General features: G+C 46.8%; 1 long non-coding RNA gene across 2 annotated transcripts; it reads right to left on the minus strand.

Annotated features, from left to right (window-relative positions):
- Positions 1-692: 692 nt before the first annotated feature.
- On the minus strand, positions 693-22,830 carry LOC106146557. 2 transcript variants are annotated; one of them, XR_001231052.1, is made up of 3 exons: positions 22,632-22,830; positions 3,171-3,309; positions 693-2,315 (listed from the first exon to the last, which is right to left on the minus strand). It is a non-coding gene; the product is annotated as an uncharacterized LOC106146557 (long non-coding RNA). The 2 variants fall into 2 exon arrangements; XR_001231054.1 differs by lacking the exon at positions 22,632-22,830 and adding an exon at positions 7,549-7,628.
- Positions 22,831-22,907: the final 77 nt, after the last annotated feature.

The raw sequence follows: 22,907 nt of genomic DNA on the forward strand, positions 1-22,907 counted from the left end.
TTGCAGTATATTATCTGGAATCAACTTAAAACGCATCAATTCATCCACTCCACCAAAAGCCAGTAAATCTACATGAGTCATGCTACCAACTGTGATCAAAATAATCCTGTTATGTAATTCACTCTATGTTAGGGTCATGATATTCATGATAGGCTGAAGTAAATCATTATGTTCATTCTAAGCACAATTTTTTAAAAAAAACTATACATCATAGATCTGTTATACTTTATTTCCATTACAGTCCAGTAATTAAGAACAATTTTTTTCTTCTAGAAATTAGAAACCATGTGTTCTCCTGAACACAACTAGACAAATTAAAACGATAGCTGACTGTGTATTAAAAATACATTAAAATACCATGCAGGTGGGTCAGGAAAGAGCAAGCAGAACATTGTGTTTTTTTCTTCATCGACTGGCTTTGCCAACACCATATTTGGATTCTTGGGTTGTGCTTATCTGGGGTCATGTTGGTACAGGCATGAATGTTCTCAAATTTTGAAGGATGTGCTTGTGTGTGTGTTTGTGTGTGTGTTGTGCATGGTGTGTGTGTGTGTCTGGGGCTGTTATTGCTGAGCTTGCTGGCACACATTTTTCTTAATGAAGAACTGATAAGCTGTAAAAATTTCACAACACACAGACACTTGATAACAACAATGTTTTCCTTGGGAAAAGCAACTGGAGATACAAAGCAGTTGATGTTTAAGTTCCGTTTATTCTGTACAAAACAAGTTGAGGGGTACTGCAGAGATTCTATGAAGACGGAGTTTTCTAGATAGTTCCTAGGAAGGCCAGTTTTGACATACCATGCTAGGGTATTGATTATTGAGGTTTTAGCAAGACTGTATGTTCTCAGCTCTTTAGTTTGATGTTTCAATCATGTTCTGCCCTGCATTTTAATTCACTCAATTGCTAATACCAACATAAATTGATGAAGGGATCTCTGGGCAGTAAAGCAGAAAGAATGTTTTTCCCGCAGAGTTCTAGTAGGAAATGAGGTAATGAATCTAGGATGGTGTCTTCCACATCAACGGTTCTTTCAAGTGGTCACTCACATGTCTGTGCATTGATCGTTATGCTTTGGGCAGATCAAAGACGTGTTAAGGATGAATTATGAAGTTCAGTTCAAGCCCCAAGCACATGGAGTTTCACTCATTTAAAGCAAATGTGCTTCTTTTTGAAATCTTATTTTGGCTTCTGAAAATTCTTCAACTATGTTTAGAGAATATGTTTTCCACGCTTTGATCCTAAGAAACATAAATTACAGTAAAAACATACAAATAGCTTTGAATAACACGGGACATACATGGTAGTTGATTGTGGCATCAGCTCCGCCTGGTGTATCTCATGCCATGCCTATGGAAAACAGGTCTTTGAGCTGGGGGACAGGTCCTGTGGACAGGCTGGGAAAATACTCCTGAAGGGTAGTATCTGTGGTCCAGCTGTTTATGAGCAGCACTAACCAACCCAGCCAGCAGGTCGCCTCTGGGTCCCAGCCTGCCAGGCCTTTCCCACTGTTCATGGAGCCTGGCATAAGACTCCCAGGATGCCCTGCACTACCAAGGATCTCTTAGCTCTCACGGAACTCAGCAACAAAACAAAATAAAACCTCAAGTAAACAAACAGTTTTATCAAATAGGCTGTTTAAAACCATTTTCCTTAATCTGCTGGACAGCAGGAGAAAGAGTAGAGACAGCGGAAGCCTGTTTGGTACCCAGCCCCCCATTCTCATGCCCAGGGCTCCTGCATTCTCAGCCCTCAAGACACAACTCTGAGAGCAAAGTGTGTCGTTGTATTGATTCAGAATACGAGGGAACAGACTCACACTCCCTCCTTTTTGCTCTGGTGCTCTTCATCCTATCTGAGAAGCGCACTGGCGGATGACGGCCTTCACGGTTACATTTTTTTTTTTTTCTTTGCGGAGCTGGGGATTGAACCCAGGGCCTCGAGCACGCTCATAAGTATTCTCCGCTGAGCTGCATCCACTGCCTGACAAATGATTTTTGTTTTTGTAGTAGCACTGTGTTCCAGAAATTTCCTTCAGCTTTACCTTCCGCTCTTGCTTTGGCTAAATAGTTGTCTGCTGATTGATCACAGTGATAACAGCGCTCAGACATGAGCCCTGAACATGACTGAGGAGGTTCAGGCTTATTCACGGATGTGAATAAGCCTGAATCACCTCCCTCGGCCCACAGCTGCAAGACTTCCTTCCTCTTGCTGCTGTTCATCTTCATGTTGGCCACCAGGCCCCAGGGGGCAGGCTGGGAAGCTGCTGTGGACTTTCAGCCATGGTAAGCGGATGCCCAACTCTGGAAGCCCTACAGAATCAAGGAGACCTGGATGGAGAGGGTGGTGGGGAGAAGACACTCCTCCCCCAGAACTGTTTCTGCAGAAACCTCAAAGGCCCCGCTGCTCTGTGCTTGTCTCCCTCGCTCACCAGAATGCCTCATAGATTCACCTAAAAGTGGTTGTGTTTTATGTAACAGTAACTTGTAGAGAAGATGGTCATGAATTTACACATATATTTTGGGATAGGCTTTTTTCAGAGTCTTTGAAATACTTCCAGCTACCAGAGTTGTTGATTCTTACAATGCTGTAGCAGCATGAGTTTTAAGCTTGGGGGATGAGTCCCCATCCGAAGTGTCAGTGAGAAGTACTGGGGGGAACCAGAAGCCAAGGACACTGGAAGGGATGTGGGCCTTGAACCTTGCCAGGGATGGGAGACTCTCCCAAGTAGATGTCACAGTTCTTGTTACTTCCCCCCTCCCGGAACACTCTGAGCAATAAAGGAACTGTGGAGGCAAGGCCCAAGTGCCTTATATGATGCCAGGCACCCCTCACACAGGAAGGCAACGGGAATGGGCAGCCATGTTGTGCCGCACAGGCCTCTGGGAACGGAACGCTTTTGCTACTGCATGCTGCTGGATAATTCTCTTGTCATCCACGCTACAGGGGGCTTCCTGGGAGAAGAACTATTTCCTGTCTCAGGCAAGAAGCCAGTCCACCCTCAAATCTGAGAAGATGTGGTGGTTGGTAAACAGGGTTTAATTCTCTCATTCACCCACTGCTCCCCTCCCCCCTGCACTGAGGAAACAGCCCAAGGTTAGGAATCAGGAAGTTTGGAGACTGGTTCTGCCACTTCCAGACTGTGGGGCTTTGGGCAAGCTGTTTACCTTAACTGTCAGATTTCTCCTTTGTCAGGCGACTTATGTGAGCAACCTTCAGAGTTCACACCTAAGATGGAGCATTCTGCCCTCCTGGTAGAGTCTGCGCTTCTTGTGTGGGGTTCGGGTGAGGTTGGCGTCATTTGACCTACAGTGGGAAGAGCAGACAGTTACTGGAGAAGGAAAGAGAACTACACTGGGAAAGGATGAGAAGAAGGAGAAAGACAAAAGCCAAAAGGGCCCGGGAAATCAGAGAGTGGCGGGGTGAGGAGGAGCAGTTCCGGGAACAGCTGCGGGCACGGGATCTATCAGAAAGAAGGAGCGCTGGGGGCCTTTGTGGGTATTATTGTACTTCCCTTTAGCATCGCTAGATACTTCCATTAAATAATCAAATTATTTTATCACATAGATTATTTAGAACTATTTTCTTTTATCAGCTTAAGAGTGAAATAAGGGAAGTACCTGGAAGCCTGTTAGGTTCCTTTTCTGTGCTCCATCCTAACTCCCAGCTATAAACACCTTTGGGACCCCACACTCCCAGCGGTGACTGCTGCCACAGGAGCGGTGTCCTTATATGTCAATGAATTCATTGTTTTCTGAGCTGTTCCCAGGTTTCCAGCCTGAAGGCTGACAGAGAATTACCCACTCTTTTGATTTTATTGTCCAGGGTCATGGGCGCCCAGAGGTGTGACGGGCAGGTGACCCTTCTCTGGAAAATCCCAGGGTAACAGGCGCAAGCTTCCGAGAAACTCCACTTATGTTTCTGGAAGTCTCTTGAATCCAAAGGAAACCTCATAAAAAGTCAGCTGAAACATTGTGCACTTAAAAACACTTCCAACACTTCCTGATCTTTCATCAGCAGCAAATAATAAAACGGGGATAAACGAATAGAGTTGAAGGAAATATCATTGTTTCTACCTGAGGACAGGTAATATTCTGCCACTGTGAGCTGACAAGCTTTAATGGCTCATGCAATTATCTGAACAGATAATTTTCAAAACTTTTCCCTTTTTTTGTCCTATAAGATTTCGTTTCTTTTAGTGATTCCCCCAAGTGCAGTGAAGTACTTTTATATAGGACTTATATTTAGAAATAAAGCTAGAGGAATTCATGAAGATTGAAGCATTGCTTTATTTCATTTTATTTCTGTTTTGGAAACTAGTCCTATCAGCTTTCATTGCATGATTTTTCTGTGTCCTCATAAAACACAAAGCTAAATAAAGGAGAAAGAAGTAAACTTTGCCTCTCATGACCCAACTTCTCACCCCGTCACGTTTGCAGGCCCGGCAGGACACCGTCGTTCGCTCACCGCCGTGGTGCCCGGAACTAACTGTTTCACCCTCGTGTTTGTGTGGGATGAAAATAAATTAAATCCATTGGAGCATTTGCCTGTGGAGCAGCAGGGCCCTGATGGGGTTGGAATGGCATTTATTTATTTATTTAAATACTTATTTTTGTGGTGCTAGAGATTGAACCCAAGGTCTTTGCACTGAGCTACACCCCCAGCCCCTTTTTTAAAATTTGTTTCTAAACTTGGAGATAAGGTCTTGCTAAGTTCACTAAGTTGCCCAGGTTGGGCTTGAACTTGTGATCCTCCTGCCTGAGGCTCCCAGAATGATGAGATTGCAGGTGTGCGGCACCACGCCCAGCCGGAGCAGCATTTAGAGTAACAAAGTCCTTCACGCCCAGGTCTTTCCACACATGTGGACAGAATAGCAGACCTGACCTATATTCTGTGGCCCTAGGGAACACGGAGCACCTAGTCCCACAGTCATAAAGATTTACTGCAGGGACCAGCGGCAAGAACAAACATTTACTGAAATTCTTCCCACTCATTGCATGCATTCTCACGAGAGCATGGGCTGTTGGAAATGTGTGCCGTGGGGCTTAGGGATGTTTTCAAAGGGAACAACCACACTGGCATTCCTGTCTCTATCTAAGGGGTGATTCCCACACTACTGAAAAGGGATCGTGATACATATATTTTTTTTCTTAAATAGAAAAAGTAATAAAGCTAGTGTAGAACATTTAAAAATATAGAAGAGAGATAGGAAGAATAAAATCACCCAGAATTATAAAATTTTAGTGTAAATCATTTTGGGCTTCTTAGATGTACATTTATGCTTATGGAATATATATGTGTGTGTGTGTGTGTATAGTAAGAATAAAATGCCATACATTTGCTTGGTAGACCAGTCTTTTAAAATTAACCACAGAATGTGACTATGTTCCCAGTACATTAAGTATTATTCTAGGCCACCAGCTCAGGACCCCTTCTGTCTCTCTTAGACAGAAGCTTTGCTTTCTCTCAATAAATACTTCCTACACTTCAAAAAAAAATATTATTCTATATCAGGATTTGTCTTTTTGAGACAGGGTTTCACTATGCAGTTTAGGCTGGCCTTGAACTCACTTTGTACCCAGGCTGGCCTTGAATTTAAATCAATCTTCCTGCCTAAGCCTCCTGAGTGCTGGGATTACAGGCATGTGCCACCACAATGGTCTATATCAGGATTTGAAGTAATTGTATACTACTGTATTACAGAGTGGTGCTATGAATTATTTAACCAAGTCCCAGTGACTACCTATTAATCCCAATTTTCTGGGGCTGGGGATTTAGCTCAGCGGCACAGCACCTGCCTGGCAAGCGCAAGGTCGTGAGTTCAATTCCTGGTACCGGAAAAAAAAATCCCAAATTTCTGCTACAAAAAACAATAGTTCACAGGAGCCTTTGTGAGCAAATCTCAGCAGCCATCAGCAATAAATTCATTGGCATAAATCTGGAAATGTTGAAATGGCAGGTCACAGAGCATGCCCTAACTTGAAAGGTTTTTGATGTGCAATTGTAAACATCAATGTTCAGTCTCCCCAGTTTTGAAAACATTGCTATTATCTTAAAAACACTGTTTGCCAACTTGATAGGAGAAAAATGTTGGGTTCCATAGCTAGCACTGAAGTAAAAGTTATTTCACTGTGGTTTGCACGTGAGCTTCTGTGATTGTTAATGGAATTGAGAGATTTTTTTCACGTGTTTATCACCACTTATATTTTTCTTTTTCTTTTGACTACCCTCCCCCCACTTTTGGGCATGCATGTTTGTCTTTCTTGTACCAAGCTACAAGATCTCTTCAGATTTAACCCTTTGTTAATGTACTTTTTAATCTTTCCTGGCTTGCTGTTAGCCTTCATTTTATTTACAGTGTTTTTTCATTTGCAGAGTTTTTCATTTTTATGCAATGGGAGCAACTTTCTCCTTGATGTTTTCTGACTCTTGCCTGTAGACCATCATCAGTAAATCATACTCATGGCTTGCGGTAGCTCTTCCAGTGTTTCACAAGATTAAATAGCACCTGATTGCAAGGACCAACTCCTACACTTACTTTTCTGTAAGTGTCCTGTATTTGTTAGATTGTAAACTGCTCATTAAAAACACACTTTAATTGAGTACATACTATGTTCCAGGACTATTGCTACTGATGAGATAAATACTGGTACAAAACTACTTCTTGATGAATTCCACCAGCATGTCTTAAATAATTGATGCATATGAATAATGAATGAGAAGACCAGGGCAAGAAGGACAGAATCAACATGAATTTAAAAACCTGTCATTTGAAAAATTTATACTTCAATAGACTCTATTTTAAATTTATTATTCTTATTCTTATTATATTATTTGAGGTACTGGAAATTGAACTCAGGCTCTTCTCACTGAGCTAACGCCTAGTCTTTTTTATTTTAATTCAGGGTCCTGCTAAGTTGCTAAGTTCCCTGGCTGGGTTTGAATTTGTAATCCTCCTCTCTCAGCCTCCCAGAGTGCTGGGGTTAAGGCATGCACCACCACGGCTACATCACTCTGTTGGCTACTGTGTGTCAAGCGTCTACCTAAATGCAAGACAGGCTGGGGTGGGGGGTTGGTGGACACAGACCCTGTGGTTGTCAGCTTTCCATGGTTATAACAAATACTAGAGCTAATCAGCTTTTGGAGAGAAAGGGTTTATCTTTTAGAGAGAAAGGATTATTCACAGTTTGGGAGGGTTCAGTGCGTGGCTGCTTTGCCTCATTGCTTTTGGGCCTGTGGCAAGACAGCTCATTAAGGCAGTGGTGCACGGCAAAACTGCTCACACACAGAGTGGAAGGCAAAAGAGGAAAAGGAAGATACCAGGGTCCCACAAGCCCCTTCAAGGGCAATAATGACCTCCTGGGAGGCCTCCCCCTTAAAGTTTTCCACCACTTCCAAAGCACAAAGCTGAGGATCAGGCTTTAACATCTGGACCGTTGGGGACACCCCAGATCCAAACTACAGCCAGTGCCTTCACCTGAGGGCAGGGGAGTGCAGGTCACACTAGAGAGGAGCACATGGGACGGGAGACACGGTTTTGGTCACCTCTGGACAATAGTATCTGCCACCAACTGCATGTAGAGCCTTCTCATGGGGTGAAATACAGTGTACCATAGTAGTAGTGTAGGAGTGTAGACAGAGAAGTCCTGGACTCGTCCTGGAGAAGCGGAACAGGAGGGGCCAGCAGGCCGAAGGACGCCTGGCACAAATGCCATCTCTTGCGGTAGCTGCCACATCCTGCTGAAGTTCCTTAGGAACTAGGATCGGGGTAGGTTCCTCTTTTCCCCTTCCTGGTTATTCATTTACTGTAGTAAAATACATACGACGTAAACCCTACCACCTTAATCATTTTATGTGTGGAATCCAGTGGAATTCAATACATCCGCAGCGTTGTACAACCACCACCACCGCCCATCTCTGTAACTCGTGCCGTCCTATAAAGTGGAAACTGCGCCCACTGGACTCTCTGTCCCCATTCCCTTCTCCTCCCAGCCCCTGGCATCCACCATTCCACTCTCTGTTTCTTTGATTTTTACGACTCTAAAGCACCCCGCACCAGTGCATTCCTACTGTACGTCTTTTGGTGACTGGCTCATCGCACTTAGCATAATCTCCTCAAGACCAGACTGACCACGCATCAGCTGCACGCTGGGGCCACCTCCGGCCCCCTGACTGGGGCTCGGTCAGATCCTCAGTGCCTGTCCATCCTGCAGATGGGTAGGCTTCTAAAACACAAGCTGTGTGCGTGGGGGCGGGGGTTGCCAAACCCATTCTAGAACACCAATTTTGCCCCTTTGAGGAAAAAAAATCATAGTTTCCCAAGCTCTAAAGAAAACTTAACATCTAACAGTAGCATCTATATATATCGCCAACTAGAGTACAGAATTTCCCCACTAGATGGTAAATGTTGCTCCTCAGCCTTGGAGCTTTGCTAAACCAAGAGTCAAAGGTAACAATGTTTCCACCTCCAGGAAACTAAACTGCCGCAGGTTTACTAAACGGCAGGTCCCAGGTAATAAAACAAAACAATTAAGTCCCGCCTTACAAAGCCCCTACTAACTCAGTTGAAATAAACAGCCCATGTATTAGAGTTGGAATTTCTATTAGCATAAAATGGTCTTGCTGAAATGGGTTGTGACCTCTACAGAGCGTCATAAAGAACGAGATACGTGCTGTTCCTTTGATGTTGTTTGTGCTCATGCAAATGATGCCCTGTGACACCCACTAATGCCTAACTACTGAGTTAAAAACAAGGACATGGCAATTTGGACCGCTCCGGAGGCTGCGGGCTGCGGGCTGTTTTGTGGTTTTATGCAATTCGTGTGTTGTATACAAGAAGACTTGACCTGGAGCGGGCATCTAGAACTGTGTAATTAGAAACACTTCCTAAGGAAATTACAGTGACAACTGAAGGCTTAAGGACTTCTGGGGGAGCCTGGAGCTGCAGATATTCATTATAGGTACTTGGGAGGCACAACTGCCCTTGCTGAAAACCATGTCCAATGGTTGCGTCTCCCAGGACAAGCGCTGAGGACGCCCAGAGCTGCCTGGAGCCAGAAATCGTGTCTATGGCAACACACCGCTCCATTTTTAAGCTTTTCATTGTTTAAAAAGAAATTGCTTCAGTTTTCTTCCTTTTTTCGCTTTTTCTTCCCACCAATTTCAGAGTTTGTACCAGCAATGAATTCGCTCCAGGTCTAGCATTTCCTGGTAGTTAATGACTAGCTGGGTTAAGTGCCCTTGGCTTTACTTCCAGCCAGTCCTTAATGGCTGCGCCAGGAAGCATTTTCCAATCAAATTATTGTTTAAACCAAACAAAAGAAAATGAACTGTTATTGCCCTCAACATTGATCAACTCTCGCTGAGCCTGCGTAGGAGTGGTGGAGGTTTTAAGTTAAAGAGACTGCAGCTCCGGGGTTCAGGGAGAGGGGTGAAGTTCACCAAGGACTTTCAAGACCGTCTCACTTTGGGGTGGGCTGTGCAGACTGCAGACAGCAAGTTGTTCTTGGTCAGTGCAGCCCTGTACGTAAACCAGGTGCTCCAGACCCCTCCGCGGGAGAGTCTGAGAGCAAGACTGTTTCCCTGAGCAGCAGGTATATGAAGTTTGCAAGCACCATCAACCAAGCTCCCGAGTTCTGACCATGTCCACACAGGGGTCGTGCCTGAGGTTTAAGCACAGATCTCCAGTGAAGTCAGGAACGCCACCACCAGGAGAGTACAGTCATTGCCCTTTCACAGATGGGGAAACGGACTCAGATAAGTTAACCTGGCGGAGACCCACTACCCCAGCAAACAGCAGAGCTGGAACTTGATTCTTAGCCTTTCTATCATGGCCTTAAAATTACTGTACAATCCATACAACATAAACGTGATGATCTTCCCCACTTCATGTGTAAAGTTCAGGGACACTGTATACAGCCACATTATCGTACAGTGCTCAGTACCTCCTATCCACAGGACCCTTTCCATCTTGCGAAACTGAAACTCTGTGCCCATCACACCCTAACTCCCACCCCTCCCCCCAGCCCCTGGCAGCTATTCTTTTCCTTTCTGCCACTGGCAGCGTGACAACTGGAGGTACCTCACACAGGTGGAATCGTGTATCATCTGTGCTTTTGTGACTGGCTTATTCCACATGGTGCAATCCAAGCCCATGCATCTTGCAGCATGCATCAGAATTCCCTTCCTTTGGAAGTCCGACTTATACAGATCTCCTTGTTTACCGACTAAGTTATGGTCCCGCAACCAAGCTGTTAAATGAATTGGTCACTAAATGAGGAAGTGTATATAGTATATACATTACAATATTCAGAACAAAGAAATGGTCAACGGAAACCCCAACTTCATGGCTTTGCTGTTATTTCATAACTCTTACATGCAGTACTGTAATGTACAACAGAACATAAAACTACTGTACTGCACAGTACAATCAGCAAAAGTTACTGTGTAAACAAGGTGGACTGTACAAAAAAGGACACTGAGGTTCCGTAAACAAGATGCACAGGACTGTACCAATAAAAGATGGTCCCAAGTCTGAACAGCACGCCTCACTTAAGTCCGAACATTTGTTAAACAAGTAGGTCGTTAAACGAAGAATATCTGTATTTCAATGCATGTATGCACCAGGTCTTGTTTCTCCGCTCATCCACGGGTGGACATTTGAGTCCAGCTTTTGCGGAGAACCCCTGTGCGGTGAAGTCTTCACCCCTGAGCCTCCATAGCCTTGCAGGGGGTGCTCTTAGAGGAGGGTCCACAGCTGTGACTGCTGCCCGCCCGTCAGTGGAACACTGTACCCCATCAGCACACACTGCCTCGCGGGCCACAGACCTCATGCAGGACGGCCAAGGGGGCTCCCCAGTCCCTCGCTGGCCTCTGGGAGGAGGACTCCCGGTGCTGTGCTCAGGCACCGGCTCCTGCAGGTCAGCATCGCTCGGTCTCAGGCTGGGATGCAGCTCAGCAGTAGTGCTCCTGCTCAGTGTACGTGAGGCCCTGGGTTCAACCCCAACACCTACACAAAACAGAAAACTGTCCCGAATGAACTCTTGGGTTCCACACCCAGACCACAGCCCACCGTGAGGCTGAAGTCGGATCTGCCAGGTCCCCAGGAGGGTTAGGACAAAGGGTGTTCCAGGTCCAAAGGGTGCCACTCATAGTGGGATTTGCAGGCACGTGAGGAGCATGTGGGCTGTCATAACTGATATTTAGCCTGTGAGGCCAGACACTCACTGTCCTACAGTGTGTGAGGCAGTCCCTTACCCATAGAAAAGCTGGTCCTGTGTCCTGAACTCCATTCAAGTGGGGTTGTCACTAAAGTGAAGCCCTGAGCCCCGGGACCTCAGCACTGCCAGCCTTCCCAGACTGGGAAGGCTGTGCACAGCGTGGGGTGGTTCTGGCCCTGGACTCTTGGAGGCTTTACTGGGAAGAGAGTGTTTAAACTGTGATTTAACAGCGGAGAAGGACAGTCAGGCAGTGCAATGCACTGAGACACAGAGCTGGAGGCGATTTCGCAGAGCTGTCCAGGCAGGTGAAACCTGGGAGGGGAGTAGAGCAGGTCCCGACAGCCGCGGAGTTTGCTGGAGGGTGAGGGCCCCGTGTGACCTTGGGCTTCATGGAATGATGCTTTCAAGGCCTTGCCTGGGGCATCGGCACTCCTCAGCCTCCTGACCTTGCCAAGGGCTCGGGGTCCCTCCAACTCCTCTCCTGGGAACTGCTCCTTTCTCACGGAGCACAAGAACGCACATTTGTGGAACAGCTACTTGATGTGCCAAACACTCTGCACGGTTCTGTTCTCTCCAGAAAGGGCACCCTTGCTGGGATGGCTGGGAGACAAAGTCCCAAGACGAATGTGGCGGCCCTTCTAGAATGTTAATTTCAGGAAATTTAATTGGTGTAAATGGTAAGTAGTTTGAAGCGTTATTTTCACATCAAATCAATTGTGGGTATATTATGGGGCAGAATGCTAAATGAACACACTTTGTTTTTCTTCATTTATTATTTGAAGAGGTAGTAGCCATGGTCCAAAATTCAAAAGGTACATAAAAGAATTGAGAATGGAAATTCATACATTTAGTCTCCAACACCTCTCCTAGGAGGTAACCCCGTGGTGGTGAACTTATGCCGCGTGTACCACAGCTGGCTATTTGTCATCAGCAAAGCCACTGCCTTCCACGTCTCAGGACTCCTGAAAGAGTCACTCTATCCATAATAAATAAGTAAACACCCATGTGTGCAAGGTTGGTTAAAAATTCAAGTGCTAGCATAATACATTGCAGCCTTAGTAGCATAAAATATACACTACTCTGCAGCTTGCTGTTTGCAGACAGCACATCTTGGAGATCTTTCCACAAGACATTCAGGTGAGTTATCCCATCTCTTTCAGTCTGCACACCCTCAGTGTGTTTCCTCACCTCTCAGGCAACATGCAATCGACAGAAGTGTGTTCCCACACTTCCGGACTTCTGCCACGCTGATATATGAGTTGTTTCTCCTAAGACTGTACTTGCTTTTCCTGTATGATGAGAAAGGTTAAATATTGTGGGGAGCGGCTGAGCTCCATCACACATGCAGGGCTAAAGCGGGGCCAGCCCTCACATGGAGCATGTGAGGTGAGCCCAACAAACAAGTTTTCGGGCAGGTCCTTTCTCCCATTAGGACAGAGTTTCTGTTATCAGCCTCTTCCTGATTGTATAAATAAATGCACTGTAGTTGTTGGACAGTTCCTTTTTTCCATCAGGAGAGAGGGCTCCACCTGACCTCAGCTTTCTGCATTCTGACTCTTGTCTTCATCTCTTCCTCCTCCTCCTCCTCCTCTCCAGTCTTCCCCCTGGGGAATTTTTTTTTTCTGTCTTTTTGAGACAGGGTCTCACTATGCAGTTCAGGCTGGTCTTGAACTCACTTTGTAGCCCAGGCTGGTCTCAAACTCGTGACGATCCTCCTGCCTCAGCCTCCCGAGTGCTGGGATTATAGGCGTGCAACACCACGCATGGCTCATCCCCCTAGGAATTTCAAGAGCTACACTGGATGTAGCAGAGTATCTCTCTTTCTGTTGCAGAGTCCTTTCCATTTCTTATTCTGGGAACTGTTTATTCATATCATTTGCCCATTTTTATATTGTGCTGTTGGCTTCTTTCTTATCAATATCAATATTTCTTTCTTTAAATATTAAAGAAAGGGCAACCGCGAGGTAGCTCAGTGGTAGAGTGTTTGCCAAACATGCTTGAGGCCTGAGTGAGATCCTCAGCACACACACACACACACACACACACACACACACACACACACACACACAAAGGTGCAGTTTGTAATATTAATGACAACTATTTCCCTCCAGTATGCTCACCTTTTGATTTTGCCTCCCACCTCATACAGTTGTTTCCATTTTTTTTTGTATCTGAACCTTATTTTTTGGCCTCTTTATAGTTTTCTGCCATCCTTAGAAAGGCTGCTTCTCTACCTGAAGTGATTAAAAATATTCTCTTATTAATTCATCCCATCAAAAGTTTACTAAGCTCTGACTCTTTCAGGTCCTGGCGTTCAAGGGTTGAACAGAACAAACCTTCACAGAATTCTTTTGTGAAGGTCTTTTCTGTAGCAGTTTCCCAATGTGCTTTCATGGTCTTGTTTTTTGCAGTTATGTCTTTTTGCCATTGGGCATTTCCTTTGGTGTTAACTCTTAGAGGTTCCCTTCCCCTCAGACGGCAACCCAGTTGTCCCAACACCTTTGAGTGAAGAATCGACCGTTTCTGCCCTACATGGAGATGACAGTTCATCCTATGGCAAATTCCCAAAGCCCATTCATTTGTAAACTAAAAAGAAGACCCAAAAATGTCCTGCCTCAGGCTTCTGGGAGAGACCCTATAGGCTAAGAGCGTTTTCTGCTCTGTCCTTGGGGACCATGGACGGAAGTCTGAGGATTACTGACACTTTCTCATCTTCTTTAATCTTCCCAGTCACTGTTTGCGAAGCAGATGGTGCCTCCACTTTGCAAGTGAGGAACTACCTGGAGTACTCAAGAGAGCGGCCACAGTCTTGGTGGTGTCCTGCTCCCTGTCTCCTTCTCTGAGACCTGCCCACTCCCAAGCCAGCCTTCTGCTTCCCTGAGAGCACGACTTTGTGGGCAGCTGTCCAGTCCAGGGCCTGTTCACAAAAGCTCTGCCAAGGCTTCCTTCAGTATCTACCAATGCGGGGGCTTAGCGGGACGGTCTCTGTAAATTATAACAGTGCCAATCTGAAATTATCATGGTGCCAGTCTGCCAGGAGCCACACTTCTAGCCCCAGGGACCAGAGAAGCAGAGCATCCTACTCTGCAGAGACACTGGAGACCGAGTTAGGCACCCAGAGAAAGTTGGGGGCAAGGAAAGGAGTCATGAGGTGTTCATGTCTGTGGCTCCTTGAGGCCTCCCGCTCCTCAGAATCAGTTCTCCCTAAGCTTTGGCTTAGGTCCATCACCTGCAATCGAAGGGGCGGGGTGGGGAGCTAGGAAAGGGCTCAGGTGGGACTGACCTTGGAAGGCTTTCTTTCCAAACACTCCTGGGAATACATCAAAGGGGCCCACGTGCCGAGTCACCTCTGACTCGTGTGTCTGAGGGCAAATGGGGCACAGAAATCTGCTCTGACCACAGGGAGCCTGTGCAAACCCTCTGTGTACTGCTTTTGTCTACACACACACACACACACACACACACACACACACACACACACACGATAGCATTTCATTATAAATTAGGCACAGTAAGAGACAGACAACAATTACTAACAATAGGACAATTACAATACCCTGTAGTACAAGTTACAGGAATGTGCTTTCTTAAAAGCTCCAAGGCAGATACTCGTCTTTTCAGACTGCGGTTGACCGTGGTAAGGGGGGTACTGTTTGAGATATTGCCAGGGGGCTGGGCTCCAGGGACCGATGTCCTCAGCTGCCCATGGATTGAGCCACGTGTCAACAGACTGGAGGACTGGGCCAGTGCAGACTCAAAGCCTGCTCCTCCTTCCATTGGTTAAGGATAGGTGAAATTGTGCATTACGGAGAAGATTCTCGGCTGCTTCATCCAGCCACAGTGTGAGGATGTCGGGGGGAATGCAGGCTGAAACTCAGCCAGGGTTCTACCCACAGGTATGTTCTCCCTTCCTCAGGGCGCTTCTGCTTCCTGCAGCAACTACGCCTGCCCACCAGGTTGGAGATCTGGATGCCCGTTTTTCCTCATAACGTCCCCGGCCCTTGACCCTTCTTTTCCATTCTTACCGCCAAGCCTAACTTTTCTTGCCCGGGGCCTGAATTATGGTAACAGAGTCCGGATGTTAACGCCCCCCATCCCCTGCGTGGCCTCAAATGCCGTGTCTCACGTGTGAACCAGGGCTAGAGCTCACGCAAGGCTTTCTCTGTGGGTCTCTCTAGCCCTAAAAGCCACCATCCATAGGCCCTGAGACACACCTCCATATGAGGGCACCAGAGATGGTGACTATCCAGTGATCCTGTGTGACCCAAAGCCTGGCCCCAAGCTCGGCTTCACGGAGCTGGACCTTTCTCATCCGACCAAGGCTACACATGGGGCTGTGGCGAGAATGCAGAGAAACAACACTTTCAGGACTTGCACGCCAAAGGTCACCCTGGTACCCGAGTCCTTTTCCACTTTCTCAAGAGGACATTAACTCTACAAAGCCTGGCGCCTGCCCTACCCCTCGTGTCCGGCAGTGTGGCGTAAAGCAGGCGCTCAGGGAAGGTGCAGCAAGCAGATGCATAAAGGAGGAGTGGAAAAAACCCTCCTTGTTCCTTCACACTTTCCCTTCAATCCCTTATACACATGGCCAGGACCATGCGTTTATGATTTGGCTTTCAACAAACTCATTTCTTACTTGAAAAAAAAAAAAAAATCCTAAGACCACGTACTTATTTCTACTTAGGCAAAAAGAAGCAAATGAAAATCACCATATTCCCATTAGCCAGTGATGCAGTGTTGTGCAGTATCTATACTGATCTATTTTTTAGACAGATATTAGTATTGAAAATAGCTCCATTCTTTTTTTTTCTTTTTGCAAACTTGAGATATTATAATCAACCTAGTTTCTATTCTGTTTTGTTTGGTTAGTGTTGTTTCAAAAACTTTTTTCACATTATCAAAAGAGCTTGGTAAAGATTTTTCAATGGAAGCACAATATCCCATTGTCTGAGTGAAACCTAATTTACTTATTTTTCCATGTCCACATTTTGGGTTTCTTTAAAAAAAAAAAGCTTTACTTTAAGCAACACTGGAATGAAGACTTTTGTGCACAAACCTTTGCCCCTATTTCTCAATAGCTCTTTAGAATTATGACAGTAACCACTTACCATGTTCTAAACATTTTTTTTACATGCTGGCACTGAATTCTCCTAACAATGCTCCTAAGGAGAAATATCATTCCCATTTCAAAGATGACAAAACTGAAGCCCGGATAAGCAGAGGAATGTGCTTGATACTCTGCAACCATGATGCCTGGTGGCGGCTTTCTTGCTGCCACAGTCTCGAGGCTGGTAAGGGTATCGCGTGGCGAGACGGGGGTATCCTGTGCCCCCTGTGGTCTCACTCCCTCTTCTTTTTTATTTTTTGAGACAGGGTCTCACTATGTAGCACAGGCTGGCACTGAATACACGATGTAGCCAAGCTGGCCTTGACTCAATGGCCACCCTCCTGCCTCAGGTGAGAGTTACAGGTACTACCCCACCATGCCCGGCTTCTCCCTCTTTTTTTAAAAAAAATATTTGTTTTTGTTTTTCTTCCGGGACCAGGAACCGAACTCACGACCTTGCGCTTGCCAGGCAGGCGCTGTGCCGCTGAGCTAAATCCCCAGTCGGCTTCTCCCTCTTATAAAGCCACCAGAATCAGTTACCCACCCCATGATCTTATCTAACCCTAATCACCTTCCAAAAGCCCCCCTCTGGGCCCCAAAGTCAGATTAAGTTTCCACCCTTGTAATTCCTCACAGTGGGGATTAAATTCCAACACACGTTTCCGCGAGGACAAGCCATGCGCAAACCACCGCAGGGGCAGAAAGGGAGTGTGGCTCAGTCTTACTCCACAGCCCATGCTGTCGGTCACAGACATTTTAATTTTATTTCCAAATGTCTCCCCAGAGAGGCTGTTCCGATCTGGGTTTCACCAACAACATAAAAGTGACCACGGTGCTGTCTTTTCCTTCCTTCAAACGGCTGCTAGCCACCTTCTCTCGCCACAGCAAAGGCCCCAAGAGCCACTGGTTACTTAGCTCAACTGAGCAGCCCAGTGGCAGGCCAGGTGGTGGTGCTTCCCCCTGTCCACCCGCTCCGCTGTGAAAATGACCTGAAGGAGCGCAAGCACCACCGCGCAAGCATGCTGCCGAGCTGGACCCCAGAGCCGCAGGCAGACGCCTCCCGCGCGGCCGTGCACCTGGAGGCCTTCATCCCTGGTCCAGGCACTGGGGCCATCTGGAAGGTGTGCATTTGTGAGCTGTAATTACAGGTGAGGTGGTTTCTTTGTTGTAAGCTGCTTGTTCATGCATCCCAGTATAATTTCAAGGAAAATAAAACCTGGGGTTTGCTACAATTTAAGTATAGAGGTAACACAAAAAAGACAAGCCACAGGTTTTCTGATGGCAGTATCATTTAAATTTTGCAGTTAGCTCTGGGAATGAACAATCACCTTTTGCACCTCTGAGACGCCCTCAGGGAAGCATTCGAAATGCATTTTCCCACCAGTTGTATGCCAGGGATCCTCTAGGGTTATCAGCACCATGGGTGGTGTCACAGACTCAGAAATACATCTGTGGCCTCTGCCCCTTGTTCCTGGGACAGAGAGCCTAAAACCCTTGTGATTTCCTGACTGATACAGGTGCTCCGAGTATGTTCTGTTCTAATATTAATCTCTAACTCCGGTTCCTGACACACAGTTCCTTTATAAAAGCCTTGTGATTTCCTGGGTGATAAGGGCATCCTTTGTCCTAAGGAGGCAACTCTTGAATAGTTTCAGGATGGGAACTGCGCACCAGAAAGGCCAAACTTTGATAAGAAGTTGCTTCCCTGGGTTATGTGAGTCCTCACAGCAAATTATTGAACAGAAGGAGAAGCTTGTGGGCCCTAGCTTGTAGCCAAGGACAGAAGAGTGGGTCATCGGGGGGTCCCAACTGACACTGGAGGAGGGTAATCCTGCGGCAACGAGCCCTTGCAGGTAGACAGTGTCTGAATGGAGCTATAGGATTCCCAGCTCATGTCCCGAGAGTCGGAGGCTTGGCTGGTTGTAGGAAAGTCATCCCTACGTATTGGGTGTCAGAAGGGACTTCTCATACAGGCCATGAAGCAAGGCTATTACTGCTTCTCTGTCCCAGAAGATCTCTGAGTGAGGACAGCCGCTGCTCCCACACACTCACTGTAGCCACACAAGGCAGCGACGGTCCAACCACGACCCAGTAGTCTGGAACTACAAAGCCAAGCCTGCACCCTCATGCTGCGCAGGAGCCTCTCCCAGAGCACTGGCGGAATGGACGTTGCCCTTGTCCCTCCTGGTCCCCTGGGACAACTGAGATGAATCGGAGAACTGAATACTAACTGCATCCATGCCATCGCTCTCTCTCCTAGCAAGGCTGTGGAGGTGAGGAAGGGCTACTGACAATAGTTTCTTCTTCCAGTTCTTCTCCCCAGTTTGACAAGCTCCAAAATCTATTCTCAGCCTGAGCTGTTCCCCTTAATAAATCAGCAACACCTTTTTTATGGGCTGTACATATAGTCCAACAGATACACCCGTCGCCTGCTTTTCTCAGCTTTTCACTCAAGTAACCATGCCAGATTACAACGGGGAAACGATGACCCTTCTTCCCCTTCTCCTTTCCTCCAGGCCAACAGAGGCAGCCGCAAGCCCCTCTCGGGAAAGTCACCTTCTAGAAGAGGTGGGGCATGGAGGGTCGCCTCTGGGACAGTCCCATCTCTAGCTCTGGAGGCTCTCACTTAATAAACTGAGGGCAGCAGCAGGCTCGTTGGGGCCCCATGCTCATGTTTCCGGTCTGCAGGTCCGGTGCATGTTCCAGTTGCACTCAGCCTGCACTTGGAGAGACACACAGTACAATAACCTGAGCGATCTGGCAGCTAGAGTTTCTCACAGTCTCGCCTGCCTGGCAGGACCAGGGAAACTACAAAAGCTAGAACCTTGAACATCCTGGCATTTCCTATGTGTACCTTTTCTATTTCACATTTCTCTAATAATAGGTCCCCAGTGAATGCCAGACACTGTGCTTTGGGTTACATAAATTATATTATCAGTAATCCTCACAAGTTGGCCTGGTGAAACATCGTTCGGCCTACCTTTACAGATGAAACAGTCAAGGTACAAAGCTTATAGTTTGCTAAAGTGGAAGTGGATACCTTCTAAGGTCATGTGCTTTTATGGAGCTAAACTGGCACTAGGACCTGGCTCTGGGTCTAAAGCCCTATTTCCACTACATCATCATGTATGATGGCCAGTACTATGTATCATGGCCAGTACATCTCTAAGTTAATTCACAGACTTCTTGATTTGCTAAATTATTACTTTTTAAAGGGCCAGTCACCACTTGTAGGTTCTTTTAATTTTTAATCAACACCCAGTGCTGTACGTGTTAATCTAAACAGTATATGCATTTTGTGCTCATGCATAGAAAGCAAGTTTCAGACTGCAGACTTGAAAGGAGCAATATAAAAGTGAAGGCGGGGAATGGATGCACCTTGAGATCATAATGTTAAGTGACATAGAACAGATGCAAAAGGTTAAACATCGCATGGTTTCTCTTGTATGAGAAAGCTTAAGTGCAAATAAAGAGCAAAATAAAAGACAGATACTAGGAAAAAGGGAGATAGATCTTTTGCAAAAGGGAGGGGGACCAAGAGATGGAGTGACAGGGGAGGGAGGAGAAGGAATGGGTTAAAAAAATTCAGATGCATTATGTGCATACACTAACTCCACACAAGGAACGTGATCATGTACTGCAGACAGGTGGCCTCCTCTACCTCCCAGGTCAGCTCAAATCCGGGCTCTGCCCTAACACCTCCCCTACAAGCTCACCTCCAATTAAGAGCTCCTTCCCCCCATTCGTATAACATGCTGCTTATCTGACATGTAATCAGAGAGAGCACTGTACTTTTCTTTAAATGTGTCCTGAGTGTTTTCCACTATATTAACTATCAAGCACACAAGCGTTCAGAGTCACACTTTTTTATCTGTCACCGAGATGGCATTGTACATGTAGAAGTTGCTCATACTTGATCAAGCAATTAATAGTAAAAAATAAATGAATTGAGAATTATTCAGGAATTAAGTAGATTAGAATGGCATAATAACTGACACTTAAAACATACTTTAAGGTTTATAAAATACTCCTCATGCAGCCCCATCTGTGCCTCACTGTAGCCCACAGTGTAAATGGGCTCAGAGAAGTTAAAGGACTGGCTAAGATCCTCTCTCCCAAGCTTATTTCCGGCATAGTTGACGCTGAAGGAAAACGCAGGATGATAGCTGGACACTGCCCCTTCCTGTAAAACATCCTCACCAGCAGGGGGCACAAGCACACGCCTAAGTTTTGGAGTCAAACTGGCCCAGCCACAATGAGGAAGGAGACCTGGGCAAATTATTCCAATTTTCTGAGCCCTGTCCTCGAAATACTAATGCTAACGCCCTTGCCATCATCACCATGCGGTGGTCACAAGGCTTAGCAATGCTCTTGCTGGTACACAGTAAGTGAACAATAAATCTTCCTTCTTGTGATTCCCCCGTAAGATCATAGAAACATGGAGTTTAATAGATATTGATTCTGGTTTGAGGCTTCAATAAATGTTTGAAATTAGTTTCTATACTTGGCACTTAAAATAGGCACAGTTATACCAAGTAGGCAAATAAATGGATATTGATGAAAAAAATGTTAATACCCAGCAAATGTAAGAAAGCCAACTGGAAAAATCTGGATAGAAAGCCTTAAAAATATGATATGCCATGAATGTCTTTCGTTTAAAAAAGACATCCGAGGCTGAGGCAGGAGGATTGCAAGTTCGAGCCCAGCCTTGGGCAACCTAGCCACCTAGTGAGACTGTCTCAAAATAAGAAATAAAAAAGGGGATGGGGGTGTAGTTTAGTGCAAAGGCCTGGGGTTCCATCCCTAGTACTAACATAAACACAAACCCACAAGACAGAAATCAAAATGTGAAGGCATTTCCATAGGAAGCTGCCTGTGATGCTCTTGTTTCTGTCCGCTTTTCTTCAAATGTATCATTTTTGTAATTAACATTACCACTTACCTAATAAAAGTCTTTTTCTTTTAGAGGAACAGAGTGGGAGGCTTTGTTTAACACTGCCTGACTGCACAGGCTGACCAGTGGTCAGGTAAACTAAGTCACTTGTGAGACAGTGAACTGCAAGTTTCAAAGTACATCAACAAAGTAATGAAAATCCTGATGAAATTTCCCGGAGTTGGTCACCAAGCTTTGATTCTGCTGCTGCTGTAAGGCTGCAGAGGGAATAAACACCAGGCGCCCCTTTTTCAAAAGGCCTAAAAAAACGGCACAAAAATAAAAACACGAGCAATTGTTCCTGCAAAGGGCCATGCAACCCGCTAGTCTTGAGCACATGTAACCTGAAACCCACCCTATCTCCTGCTGGGGTTGGCCGAGCTTCTCTGGACAGCGTGTATTTGCTCTCCTTTACTTAATTTACTTTCCTGAACTCCAAACGGAGTGGAATTTCAATGTAAAGTTACCCATTAGCTCCAGAGCTAAATTTAAACCTTTAATTAAATTAATCCGTTGATCTTAAACACATTGCTTCTCCTTCAGAAAAGTGTCGCGGAGGTTTCTGAGGTGTCACACAGTGAATTCAGTGTGACAACTGTTCCTTGCTGCACTTGGTAAGAAGCTCCGCAGCCCAGCCCGGATGGACGGGCACTCGGTGGGGGTGGGGCTGTGACTTCCCAGATTCTGAGCCTCTGCTCTTGAAGGGTCATCGAGTCCTCGGGCAGGAGCCCATCTTTCTAGAACAGTCGGTGGATGCCAAATGCACGTTCGTGAAGTCAGTGACAGAAACCGTCCATATTGATTCCAGTATATGGGGGGATATATAATACACAAAAATTGGCAAGGTGACAAGGCGGAAGAGGCCCGCCTCGGTCTTCCTAGGGATGAAGCACATGTCCGGGCCGAAGTAATTTATGCCGGCCTTTGCTTTGAGACGAAAAGTACCAGCACCATGAAATGGGAGTGTGGAAATCAAGCATGGCCACACGAACGTGTTCACACACCTGGGCTTCCATACGCGCCAGCGCGTGCCTGTGTCTGGGGACGGGGACTGGGGGGGGGGGCGCCCCTGGGCCTGTACTGGAGTCACACCTCGGTGATCAGGGCGCTTTCAGGTGCGGTGTCCGCGGTGACATGCGGAAGGACCCACGTGTCGGCCCAATGCCAGCGCGGGGTGCCGTTCACGCGCTCGCTGTCCGCACCTCTGCGTCTCCCCGAAACTGCCCTGCAGACCCCTAACTCTCCGCGGAGCAAGGCCCACGCCGGGACTCCAGGGGTTCCACTAGCACCCCCCAACTCTCGGAACCAGCGTGCGGGTGACGTGCTCGCCTCCCGCAGCGGGCTTCCGTGCGCCACGGGAGCCACCTACCCGGTCCGCCGGCGGCGAGGGCGACCCCGGCCGCCAGCCCCGCCGCGCCCGGCTCGGCTTCCTCCTCCTCCTCCTCTTCCTCCTCCTCCTCCTCCGGCCCACGCCTCCCGCCCTGCCCGCGCGGCCGCCGCCTGCGGCTTTGTTTTCCTCCCAGGTTTCACGGCCCACACGTGATACTGTGTTATTGCTCGGAGCGCGAGCGCGGGGCGCGTGCACCTACAAATACGGACGCCCGGCCCGGCGCGGCCCGGGAGCCAGCGCGCAGGAAGCGGCGGG

The sequence above is a fragment of the Chinchilla lanigera genome, unplaced genomic scaffold (assembly GCF_000276665.1).
Source record: "Chinchilla lanigera isolate Chin_1 unplaced genomic scaffold, ChiLan1.0 scaffold00001, whole genome shotgun sequence".
Taxonomy (NCBI): Eukaryota; Metazoa; Chordata; class Mammalia; order Rodentia; family Chinchillidae; genus Chinchilla; species Chinchilla lanigera.